The sequence below is a fragment of the Podarcis liolepis genome (genome assembly GCF_965112155.1).
Source record: "Podarcis liolepis genome assembly, chromosome: 9".
NCBI lineage: Eukaryota > Metazoa > Chordata > Lepidosauria > Squamata > Lacertidae > Podarcis > Podarcis liolepis.
The window spans coordinates 14,821,381-14,834,782 of NC_139564.1; the positions used below are offsets into that span (position 1 = coordinate 14,821,381).

General features: G+C 45.2%; 1 protein-coding gene across 6 annotated transcripts in view; it reads left to right on the plus strand.

Annotated features, from left to right (window-relative positions):
- ARHGAP24 (Rho GTPase activating protein 24) overlaps positions 1–13,402 on the plus strand; it is a 408,313-nt gene that overhangs the window by 258,656 nt on the left and 136,255 nt on the right. The window contains exon 1 of one of the 6 annotated variants that reach the window (XM_083458718.1): positions 6,248–6,672. The exons of the other annotated variants lie outside the window; for them this stretch is intronic. The gene's annotated coding sequence lies outside the window, so the exon portion shown is untranslated. Of the gene's footprint in view, positions 1–6,247; positions 6,673–13,402 lie in introns of those variants that run through there. 6 annotated transcript variants of the gene reach the window in all.

Genomic DNA, 13,402 nt, shown 5'->3' on the forward strand with positions numbered 1-13,402 from the left:
CACACTTCTCTGAAGTCTCTCAGCCCCACTCACCTCACAGAGTGTTTGTTGTGGGGGAGGAAGGGAAAGGAGATTGTTAGCCGCTTTGAGACTCCTGAAGGGGAGTGAAAGGCAGGATATCAAATCCAAACTCTTCTTCTCTTCTTCTCTCCACCTACATCCACTGTTTGAGGCAGGATAATTAATAATAATAATAAATAATAATAATAATAATAATAATTTATTATTTATACCCCGCCCATCTGGCTGGGCCTCCCCAGCCACTCTGGGCGGCTTCCATAAAACCAAAAATACAGTAAAATCACACGTTAAAAACTTCCCTGAACAGGGCTGCCTTAAGATGTCTTCTCAATGTCAGGTACTTTTGAATACTGTGGGATAACCCACCTATATAACCAACATGCTGAAGTTTAATAAATGCATGAAAGGGTTAAAACCATAGAGTAAGCTGTCTTGCCAGGCTTAGCTAGGTTACACCCCCTCACACTGAGAGGAAGGTAATTAAGCATATTGCTGCCCTTCAGTCTACCCAAGAAGATCAGGGTGTAAAGAGGTCTTCTGGTTGCTCGAATCTCAGCCTCCATGGCTCTGACAAGCCATTCTTGTGTTCCTACACCAATCACTTAGGAACTTTCACCACTGTAATGAAGCCAACTTTTTTTTTGCCTGTGTTTTCTGACTGATATATGAGAAAGCACATGAACCTGACCTTTGGAGAGTTTGTAAGTAAACCATTTTAAACTTACCAAATGTGAGGTCTTTTCTATGCAAGAGGGAAGTTTTGGAACTCACAAGGGCATATTTTTAACAGCTTAACAGGTCTAACAGCTTATATTTCCACACCTAACTTTGCTGCATGTTTTGTGATTTTAAATATCTGCTGGGGTTCTTTCCTCAAAGAGTACTTGCCCCAAACCTGGATCTTGGCATCCAGGGAATGGATCCAGAGCCAGTGTGGTGTTAGTGGTTAAGAGTGGTAGTCTCGTAATCTGGGGAACCGGGTTCGCGTCTCCGCTCCTCCACATGCAGCTGCTGGGTGACCTTGGGCCAGTCACACTTCTCTGAAGTCTCTCAGCCCCACTCACCTCACAGAGTGTTTGTTGTGGGGGAGGAAGGGAAAGGAGAATGTTAGCCGCTTTGAGACTCCTTCGGGTAGTGATAAAGCGGGATATCAAATCCAAACTCTTCTTCTTCTTCTTCCTTTTAAAACTTACTTTTCCTTGCCACCAACAATTACCAGTTGCTGGAAACTACAGGAGGGAATAATGCTGTTGAACCCTGCTTATAGGCTTCCCATACTGGTTGCCAGTGTGGGAACAAGATGCTGAAGTAGATGGTCTCCTCCAACAGGGCTCTTATGTCATTATCATCCCCACCAAAGTCCACTCAGGTTTTTGTTGTTGAATATTAGTGTTATGATTGCCGGCGTGGTTGCTCGAGAGCAAACGGTGTTTTCAAGGCTTTATTATTTGTCCAAAACGTTCACAATGTAGACCGACTCAATTCCATGTCTGCTCAGTCACTAGCAGAATCTGGGAGTGGGCGGCCCTTAAACTTTCCCCGGCAGAGCAGCTTTTTGACCCCCATCCTACGCCTCCCCTCTCTGCGCGTGGGCAAAGGGGGACCTGCCCCCCCCACTTTGCTCAGGTTTGGCGCTGTGGCTCTCCCCTGCATCCTCCGATGCTTGCATCCCTTCCCCACTGGAGGCGTGGCTTTGCTCCTCCCCGGAGGACGAACTGCTTCTCAAGATCTTTGGCAGCTCCCTGTAACGCAATTGCCCTTCCACCTCCCGCCTCTGAGCTGATGGCAGTTCCCTGACAATCAGTATGTATTCAGTACTGTTTAGATGTTGCTGTTTGCTGCTCAGAAATATATATTGCATTTGGTTTCTGTTTTGGACAGCTGCTTCTAATGTTTGATTTCATTTTCAATATTTAATAGTTGAACATTGATATTTACACCCAATGCTATTTTGTTTTTGTTGATTAAGTGGTACATAAATCCTATTTTAAAGAAATACAGTGGTACCTCGGGTTACATACGCTTCAGGTTACAGACTCCGCTAACCCAGAAATATTACCTCGGGTTAAGAACTTTACCTCAGGATGAGAACAGAAATCGTTTTCCAGCGGCACGGCGGCAGCAGGAGGCCCCATTAGCTAAAGTAGTGCATCAGGTTAAGAACAGTTTCAGGTTAAGAACGGACCTCTGGAACGAATTAAGTACTTAACCCGAGGTACCACTATAGTTGCTTCACAGATGGGATGCACAAACTGGCCACTATGCAACAGAGATTAAGCCCATTGACATTAAGAGATTTAAGTGTTCCTAACTCTGATTACAAGGAAGATTTCAAACAGGGTTGCCAGTACAGTGGTAAATTATTTTAAATTTGCAACTCCCTTTTTCTGCCAGATAATAATAGAGTTAACATGTTTATTCCAGCTAGATCCAATAGGACAAAGACCGCAGTCCTACATATTCAGAGGTAGCCATAGCTGAACACTGTCTGTCTGCCCTACTTCCAAGTAAATGCACAGAAGATTGGGCTGAAACTAGCTTAAATACAAGCAGCATGGCATTTCGGTTCTGAATCGTGACTGTGTTTTAACAGTCAGCTTGTTCAGACACTGGAATGGAATCTAGATCCCATTCCCATTGATTTGTTGGCATTGCAAGGCTAACAGGTGCTAAAACTATAAAAACTTTGTGACTCAACTGAGCACATCTGACACCCAAAACAAGCAATTGTCCATCCAATGTGACAGGCTAATGAGTGATTGCCAGGATGATGGGAGAGAATGAAAGAGGCAGAGCTGGAGGTTGCTTGTTTTGTTGAGAGTGAACAGGACCTAGACGCCTGCCCCATAAGATGATCTGTTTGTATCCATGCTACTTACACAGTTACTCTTCTAAGGTGAAACACATTATCCCCATTTTACAAAAAAACAAACAAACACCACTGTGATGCAAGCTAATGAAAATGCTTCTTAGCAAACCAACAGTAACCACAGCTTTCATTCATGGTAAATGGGGAAAACGTAATGTCATGAACATTTTGCTGCGGAAGCCTGGATACTACACACAAATAATTCTCAAAAAGCTATCAGGACTGTGCTCGTATCAGGTATCTTGGATTGTAAGCCATTTTTGTAAAATAGGAACTGCTTGAGTACTTCGGTGGGAAGATGATATAGAAATGTTGCTAGTGAGGGCCAAGTTAGAAATTAATAATAATAATAATAATAATAATAATAATAATAATAATAATAATAATTTTATTTATACCCAGCCCTCCCTGGCCTGAGCCGGGCTCAGGGCGGCTAACACCAATAAAATCCCAGTAAAAACATAATAGGGGAAGAAAAGAAAAACCTATTTAAAATACAGGTTAAAATACAGGTTAAAACGCAGCCTCATTTTAAAAGTAGCCATAAGGGGAGGGCAACATAAGGGTCAGACTGAGTCCAAACCAAAGGCCAGGCGGAACAGCTCTGTCTTGCAGGCCCTGCAGAAAGATGTCAAGTCCTGCAGGGCCCTAGTTTCTTGTGACAGAGCATTCTACCAAGTCGGGACCAGTACTGAAAAGGCCCTGGCCCTAGAGCACTTTCGATGACTTTCTACCCTCCACACCAGTGTCTCAATCCAGATTTATGAAGGGCTGTAAATCCATGTTAAATCACCTGCTTACATCCAGAAGGTGCCAGATTCAATTCCCAGCATCTCCAGTTGGAGCTCAGAATCACAGTATCATAGAATTGTAGACTTGGAAGGGAACAAGAGGCTCATCTAATCCCAACCCTTTGCAATGTAGGAATCTTTTTGCCCAAGTGGGGCTCAAACCCACAAACCTGAAGATTAAGAGTCTCGTGCTTTACCGATTAAGCTACCTGGGAATGTCCTCTGTCTTTAACTCTGGACAGTCAACGTAGGCGATACTGAGATAGGTGGATCAATGGTCTGACTCAAAATAAAACTTCTGCTTACTATTTGGCCCCACTCTGCCTTAAATTTACTTTTAAAGAGCCATTCAAACAATTGATAATTGCAAGAACGTTGCCTTGTCTTGTTTTGCCACAAGTAATTCCTCTACCCACCGGCAAGATGTAGTAGTGTTTAGCATGGAGAACGTAGGAGGAATGTGAGGGTGCTCACGCTGTGAACTTGACAATTTCAAAACTACTTAACCTTCATGATTCCTGAGTAAAGAACCTTCGGATTTATGGTTGAAGACTGGAATGGGAGACTGCTGGCCCTGAACTATAACTCCCATCATCCCATTGGCCATTCCATGGGGCTGATGGAGACCAGAGGGATGGGACTGTAGAGTGGTGAAGCACCTGTTTTGCATGCAGAAGGTGTCGAGTTCAATCCCTGCCATGTCTAGCTAGAATAATGAGGTAGCCAGCAATGGGAAACAGCTGCTGCTGCCCATAAGACATTACTGGGCTGGATGGTAAAGGTAAAGGGGCCCCTGACTGTTAGGTCCAGTCGTGGCCGACTCTGGGGTTGCGGCGCTCATCTCGCTTTATTGGCCGAGGGAGCCGGCTTACAGCTTCCGGGTCATGTGGCCAGCATGACTAAGCCACTTCTGGTGAACCAGAGCAGCGCACAGAAACGCTGTTTACCTTCCCGTCGGAGTGGTACCTATTTATCTACTTGCACTTTGATGTGCTTTCGAACTGCTAGGTTGGCAGGAGCAGGGACCAAGCAATGGGAACTCGCCCCGTCGCGGGGATTCGAACCGCCGACCTTCTGATCAGCAAGTCCTAGGCTCTGTAGTTTAACCCACAGCGCCACCCATGTCCCTTGACTGGATGGGCAAACAGTCTATTTCTCTATTTAAGAGGCAACTTCCTATGTTCTGTGAAATGACTCAGGGCCCCAAAAAATCATTCCCATGACCTTCAAGTGATGTATGATTCCCAAGGTCCTTTGGCAGAGGGGTGGGATGGGAAAATCATTCAACTTAATCCAACTAGTTTATTATTATTTTATTAGTGAAGATGGGTCAAAATATGAAAAGATGCTCTCAGGGTATGGGGGTTTTTTTGGGGCGGGGGGTGAGTTTTAGGATGCAGTCATTTCATTTCTTTTTGTGTTAGTCTCCAGTCCATTTTCCCCCTGCACATCTCTGCTGATCCCTTTCCACTTACAGATTAGCTTTCAGCCATGGTCTGAATGGCACTTTTGAGTCTCTCTTGTTGCTCTCTGATAGTTAACTAGCTGCCTGGTCACATGGCATTCAGCCCAAGGGTAACTCCGGCAAGTGCTTGAATAATAATAATAATAATAGCTATTTTTAGTTCCTACACAATAAGCCACTTGATTTTGCAGCCTGTGGGAATGAACCGGGGTGGCTAGGAGAGAACTCTTGTACTGAAACTGTAACAGAGGGTCTTTTCAAAGAGATCAGTAAGTTAAGGGCAAACAATGCACATAAGTAAAACATCTTGACTGCAGAGAATTAATACTAGGTGTTCTTAATGTATGAGGGGGAGTGTTTACATTTCTCTGCAGCACTTTCAGTGCACTGTTTTCCTTCTTTAAATCTTACCTTGCTTTGCACAGAAACACACACACATTTTTATTGGTCTTTTCTCCAAAGTTGCACTCTTTTGAGTCGCTTGGGACACAATCCACTGCTTTGCCTTTCCCATGCAAACCCCCCCCCCCCATTGAAATCAGCTAACCCTGTATCCTGTGTCTGAGGAGGAGGAGAAAAAGTAGGAGTTAAGTTTAGCAGGCCGTCACTCGCAGCTACCATCTGATTAAGACTTTCAGGGTTTCATTCCACAAATTCCTTTCGCAACCATCAGCTATTAAATCTGGGAAAAAGCAGAGAGAGAGAGAGAGCTTCCTTCCAACATCCTCCTTTGCAGTCCTTCTTCAGGAACTGAGTCAAAACATCAAAGAAGTATAAAGTCACTTATGTACGTGTCCAAAACAAGTTTTTCACGAAATGGTAGACTTTTTAATAAACAGCTGTATATGGGCATCTTTCATCTGATCTTTCTTTAATAGCTAAAGTGCTTTCTCCCACCTTTCTCTCTCCATTACAACAAGCACCTAACTTCCATCAAAACTCAATGGCTCTGGCCACACGGTACTTGAAGACAAATTCTGTAGTCTAAAAGTCCCCCCCCCCCTCTCCCCTGTTTTGTTTATGACTGGAGTCGGGAGAGGCTTCTTGTGTCTGCAGGCTGGCTCGGAGTCAGTGCCCCTTTTGGACTCTCTGATTCATTGCTCTCCTGACCTCCCGTTTGTCTCAAGCTGTGATTTATATAGCTCGGCGCTGCTTTCAAAGCCGAGCCTTTCCAAAGGCGTTTAGGGCGGGGGCGGGGGTCCCATTCCCCTCTTTGGGCTCCCACTGTTCACCTTGCAACCGCCCTTGCCTTCTTTCCCCACCTGACTCCCAACAGTTCTCTCTGTGTGTGTGTTGCCAGTACCACACCGGTGTTAGTGAGAGAGAAGTTGTTGCCATTCCTGTGCGATGGAGTCATGGGAGAAATTGCAGCGAGCGCACAGATAGTGGGAGTGCAAGAGGCAAAGCCGGCTGAGCTGGGAAACAGCTCGTAGTAGCAGCAGCAGCAGCAGCTTGGGCTGGCAGCGCTGGAGGTGTTCGCATTTGTAGCTGGCTCTTCTTTCCCTGGAAATACTTGCTTGAGGAAGGTGAGAGTTCAGTCTTGCTTTTAATTTCTTGCATGTTTCCAGCTCCAGCTGCTTAGGAGCGGGTGTGTGTGTGGAGAGATGCTTGTTGCCTCAGCTCTAGCAACATCTCATATATTCCAAACCCTGCCAAAGTCTAGAAGACTTTTGTGTGTGGCTTTACTCGGAAATCTGTCTGTGCCCTAATCCTTCCTAACACACCAGATTCGATGCTGAGGATTGGGAGAGTCAAAGTGGGGAGGTGATGGGGCTTTGCTTCTTGATTTGTTTTCAAGCAAATTATATTTTTCAACAACTCTCTTTGCACATTCAAAACCTAGCAGATGCACTGCTCACCTGTGATTGTATCCCTGTGTTCATTTGGAGGGCATGTTGGGTTTAGGATTGTGCAGTGTTTATTACTGACCCAAACTTTAGAGGGAAACTTGCGGGATTCCCAACCCCCTTTTACTGCATTCAGGGTTTATTATTGTCGTTTCCCATTAGTAAAATTGAACTCTGTAAACTAGCAGTAACTTTGACACACACAGGTGAAGAATGTTTGGGTAGCCCCAGTAACACTTACCTTTTGTTTCAGATAATGTACCTGTGTAAACATAGCCGCTTGCTGCAGTGTTATATGCCTACATGAAAAAAGTCAGCTGATATATCTCTGCTTACATGTGTATTACCTTTACTAATAAGGATGGTATGGCATATGCAAACTCTCCGTTTTGAAATTATGGCACAATGACCTAACTAACAGCACTTGAGATGTGTGTGAAATAGGATTCTAGCAAAGGTGATGGGGCCTGGGACTCCCTAGTCCTTGAATCCTTCTAATAGGAAATCCAAACTTTGTAACTGGAATAAATCATGCAGCTTTAGGAAAATAGCACCCAGTTTTATTGCAACGCAATTTTATTTCTCTGCTTTGGAATCTCCTTCTCCCAAATTAGGGATTTTTCCCCAAGTGTTATTATTCATGGCATAAGTGAGGATGCTGTAGGCTTAAATATCAGCAGATGCTCTCAACAGGTGTACTGTATAAAGGCACAGAGATGAAGCGCTGGGCAGTATGAAAGGGAACTTATCTTTATGAAGAAGACCCATACCAGAACCCACATTCAGATAGCAACAACTTTCCACACATCTTCATGTGCCCTCCCTCCCTACAACAAGGGTTACTATCTTGCTGGGAAGCAAGATAGGGAAGGGATTTGCACAGAGAGAGTTTGCATATCACAAGACCTCTTAGCACAGAGTACATCTTTGTGTGCTCGGTAAATAAAGGTATGTTGCACTCCACTCTAATAGTTTCCCTAAGTGTAGTACTTTACCTTTTCACGTTGGAATGAATGGAGAGGTGCATTCAAGAACGCCACTGACACGTGAGCTAAACCTACCCACTGAATCTTGGCTGCACTAGCAGCATGGCAGAATATTGGGAGGCTGTCAGGGAACAATTGGCCATTACACAGAGACACACACACATAAATTCACACACACGTTATGTAGATGACTGAATATTGCCATACTGGGGATGCCAAAGCTGTTTGGTCCCAGCCTTCCTGAAGACGCCTGCAAAAGGAATCGGAAACAGACTGCAAGCATGTGGTTAACAGCTGATTTGTTTGCCATTTGACTATGCATCTTGTGATGACAGGCGCTTAGGGTAGGTGTAATTTGAAACTGCAAAATGAATAATTAAGGTACCCATCCTAGGGGCATCCCAGGTGCCTGAGATGTTTCTAGCTATAATTGCAGGTGTTGTGGAGCATGGCTGGAATGGCATCATCCCTACTATCCTCTTTTCTTAACTCAGAGAGTCATGGTAAACAAAACCTGACTTTCTCTTGTTCTGTTGCAGTGTGCGAATTAGCAGACAGGGGATCCCTTAATGCAGTTGTGGGGGATCTTCGACCCTCCAGATGTTGTTGAACTACAACTCCCATCAGCCCCAGTAAACATGGCCAATGACCAGGGATGATGGGAGTTGTGCAAACATCTGGAGGACCAAACAGCTTCCGGGTCAAGTGGCCAGCAGGACTAAGCTGCTTCTGGCAAACCAGAGCAGCACACAGAAACGCCATTTAGCTTCCCGCAGGAGCGGTAGTTATTTATCTACTTGCACTTTGACGTGCTTTCGAACTGCTAAGTGGGCAGGAGCTGGGTCCGAGCAACGGGAGCTCACTCCACCATGGGGATTTGAACCGCCAACCTTCTGATCGGCAAGTCCTAGGCTCAGTGGTTTAACCCACAGCGCCACCCACGTCCCTAACACCTGTCTTAATCCACAAATCCTACTCCTCCTTGTCTTGGCCAAATCATTCTGCCCCAAAGCCTTCTGTAAACAGTAGCTAAGATGGCTGATATGAAAGATATGTGGATGCTTTGATTCCACCGCATTGTAATTTAAGCATGACTTTTTCCGAAGTAAGTATATAGGATGCCTTGTCCTTATCCAAAGGGGGAGCTGAATTGCATCCCTAGACCATAGTTTTAGAGCTGCTGTGCTTAAGATACCCTTTCTCTGTTTGAACTGGCTGTCTTACACCTCACCAGGCAAAGCCTTTTGTCTAGGCCTAGTCCTCAAGGAATCCTTGGCTGGCTCCCATTATGTCTCCCCATGACTTAAGCCAGCTGATTCCATATATGGCAGAAGGTTCCAAAACAGACAGACCTGGATATATGTGAGGTGTTGCTGCAGTTCATTTATTGTCCCGGAGCCCACCACTAAAGCAGTAATACATACCCACTTTTGCAAATCATGCGAGTGCTTGAGAAGGGATTACTGTTATGTATCCACACTGCACAAACATCACCAAAACACTTCAGGAAAATAAAACCCAAGTAACAAGCTGAGAAGGTTAATTAGAATTGCTACAGCCCAAATGTCCCATCGCATTATGCATTGCCTAGTTACTGTAAATGTTTTCTGCCTTATTTATGTGTGTGAATGATGCTTAGTCCTTAGTTTAAGAGTTATTAACCTCAAAGGGCACGTTTGTCCACTTTCCACTAATAAGAGCTGTTGCAGCTCTGCTGCTTGTGTCTTTGTTTGGAAAGCAAGAAAGGGTATTCTGCCATTTGTCACAGTTCTGCTCTGGCTTTGTGCAGCCTTGTTATGTTGAATGAATTTAGAGCATCCGCAAAGGGTGACTTTGCATTGCTCACCCTTTTCACAGTGTGGAAAGTCGGCTCAACCTTCCGAATGCAAAATAAAGTAGCAGTCCTCAACTGACAGCCGACAACTGAGTTTCCATCAAAGGATTCGGTCACGGACCAGTCTATTGGGTGCTAAGGGGAAAAAGTAAACTTTGCAGCGAAATGTACCGCGGCATAAAAGCTTCATTAGATGAGTCCTTTTGGCATATTTGCGCACCAGTGGTTTCTGGTGCGGCTGTTTCAAACTGTGAAGCCACGGGGGCAGGGCAAATATTGTTCCCCTTGAGCGGGAATGATTGTGAAGAATGCCAGCGCTATACCTTTCTCGGGCGCAGTCTCTGCTAACTTCCTTGACTGCACAATGACACACTTTGGTCATGGGAGAGAAGCAACATTGGGCATGACATCTCAGAGCCAGATCAGTTGGAGATGCGATTCCCTTAGAATTTTTCTCAGAACAAACCTAGTTGGGATAGCATGAAGGGCACTGTTGCGATAGGACGAAGCATTGTCTTCTTCCACCCAGTGGAAGTTCTGAATGGCACCGGAATACGCAAAGTAAACATGAGCTGGGAAACGCTGGACAGAGTTGAATAAAAAATATATGGTCAGGAGAGTGAAAAGGGATGGTTCAGAAGAAACACTTTTATTCCTTGGGGAAATAGATTTGAAAACTAGGGAGGAGTGAGAGAGCCTTTTGAAATATGTTGACATGGCTGTCACTGGAGGCTGGAAAGTTGGGCAAGGAACAGACTTCACTGAGGAGCAGGTGCAAGAAATACTTTTTTGTTTTTTGCAGTTAAGGAAACTGGCAGCGTCTGTGATTGTGCAACTTCCTCCCTTCTATATTCCTCAGAGGCTTGGCCCATACAGAGCTTATATGAGGCCCAGGGTGGGAGCCTTGTTAGAATAAAGTTATAAACCCAAACTGGCTTAGCCTTCTGAGGCCCAGGGCAAGTGTACCCGGCTTCTCCTCCCTTCTGCTTGGGCCTGTCAGTGACCATACCTACGCTCTCCCTCTGCCCAAGTCCCCACAAAATCTTGGAAGATGGTCTAGAATGCATAGGTTCTGAATGTGGAGGAGTAGGACATCTACCACAGCTTTAATCAAGTTATTATCATGGGTGGTAGTCAACTGAGTGTTACTCAGAGCAGACCTATTGAAATTAATGGACTTAACTTAATCATGGCTATTCATTTCAATGGGTCTACTCTGAGTAAAGCATAGTTTTTGTGGTACAGTGTGGGATTTACATGGAGGAGGTCGCAGGTTGAGTCCCTCACAACCCCAGTGAAACGAATCTCCTGGCAATCAGAGCGGACTAGCTTTTCATCAACTTGGTGCCCTCTGGATATTGTTGAGCTGGAACTCCAGCCAACCCCAGAGGAGCACAGCCACTGGTTGAGGATTATGGATTATGTCTAGAGGGCGACAGGTTAGATAGGAGAGGCTAAGTAGACTGACACTGTGTCAAGCAGCTTATAATGAACCATTGTTCCAGCATTCAGGACGGTGCTGCGTGTTACATTTCTTATCTCCTTGACTTTGGAATGTCTAGAACACTCTTCTCACCCTTTTCTTTGCAAGTCTGTGCTGCTCATAGCTTGTTCGCCGGCTATGACCCATCTTGGTAACACAAGAAGAAAGCTGTCGTGGTGCAGTTTGGTGTACCTTAGTGACCTTTCCAGCTGTTCATCAAGTTCACAAACCTAACCCAGGGTTGTGGGAGGTTTAGCAAAGACATAGAACCCAAATCTGGTCCCTTGCTGGGGCAATTTTAGTCTTGTAAAATAGACTAAAATTGCTGCTGCTGCTCAAGTTATTTTTGCTGTCAAGTACTGGAAATAAAAAGGGATGCGGGTGGTGCTGTGGGTTAAACCACAGAGCCTAGGACTTGTCAATCAGAAGGTCAGTGGTTTGAATCCCCGCGACGGGGTGAGCTCCCATTGCTCAGTCCCTGCTCTTGCCAACCTAGCAGTTCAAAAGCACGTCAAAGTGCAAGTAGATAAATAGGTACCGCTCCAGCGGAAAGGTAAACGGTGTTTCCGTGCACTGCTCTGGTTCGTCATGCTGGCCACATGACCTTGAAGCTGTACGCCGGCTCCCTCAGCCAGTAAAGCGAGATGAGCACTGCAACCCTAGAATCGGTCACGACTGGACCTAATGGTCAGGGGTCCCTTTACCTTTTTTTTACTGGAAATAAAAGTCACTTCCCTTTTTCTTTTCTATGTTATGAACGTTGTTTGCATCCTCTAGTGTTCTGGGGGGTTGCAGTATTTGTATCCAACAAGAATTTTGACTGCCAGGTGGACTGCTTGATTTTCCCTACTGCCAGCTTTTTTAAAGGTACCATCCATCTGAGCCACATACTGTGTGTGAAAGAAGTTCTAGGTTTGAATGCTTGGTCACTTCTGCAGTTGCACCCCAGAACTGCAGGGCAGAGGTGGTGCTGAGGTGGGTTCTACCTGAACCTTAGAGAGGTAGAAACTGTGGCCGGCGGCTAGTCAGACTTGACCTTAATAAACGATGTGGAGGGTTTTCAGAAATTCAGTATATAGATATACATGGATGATTTATATAAATACTACTAGCTTGTTTTGTGAAGCTGTTGGAAGGATCATTGAGATGATCTATACATTTGATTCGGATGCTTTTAAGGCAACCAAAATGGTCAAAGGCCTGGAAACGATGCCTTATGAGGAACGGCTAAGGGAGCTGGGCATGTTTAGCCTGGAGAAGAGGAGGTTAAGGGGTGATATGATAGCCATGTTCAAATATATAAAAGGATGTCACATAGAGGAGGGAGAAAGGTTGTTTTCTGCTGCTCCAGAGAAGCGGACACGGAGCAATGGATCCAAACTACAAGAAAGAAGATTCCACCTAAACATTAGGAAGAACTTCCTGACAGTAAGAGCTGTTCGACAGTGGAATTTGCTGCCAAGGAGTGTGGTGGAGTCTCCTTTTTTGGAGGTCTTTAAGCAGAGGCTTGACAACCATATGTCAGGAGTGCTCTGATGGTGTTTCCTGCTTGGCAGGGGGTTGGACTCGATGGCCCTTGTGGTCTATTCCAACTCTATGATTCTATGATTCTATGAAGGTGCAGGGCCCATTGCTTAGTATATATAGATATTCAGCTTAAGTGCTCTGTTACCTGTTCAGCATTAGCCACTAGGTGGCAAACCAAACAGAAAGGTGCTGTGTCACTTCCAGAGAGCATCTGGAGTCAGGCTTGGATAGGGAAATAAAGTTTCAATGCAGAAGTGAGTTGTTGCTCAAGGGCTCTGTCTGTGGGCTGCTCTGGGTGAAGGTGCTTCTTTGCTGCTTTCTCTTTGAAATTTTGCTAGGGGTTTTGGGTTCTCTTACTATTCATTTGTTGTACAGTGGCACCTCTGGATATGCACACCTCCGGTTGTGTATCCTTCAGGATGTGAACACGGCAAACCCAGAAGTATTTTTCTGGGTTTTGTTGCACACGCATGCACAGAAGCGGTCCCTCCAGTTGTGGAGACCTTGGGATCCAACCAGAGCTCCGGAATGGATCCCGTCTGCAACTGGAGGTACCACTGTATTTCCTTGGTGAGAGAG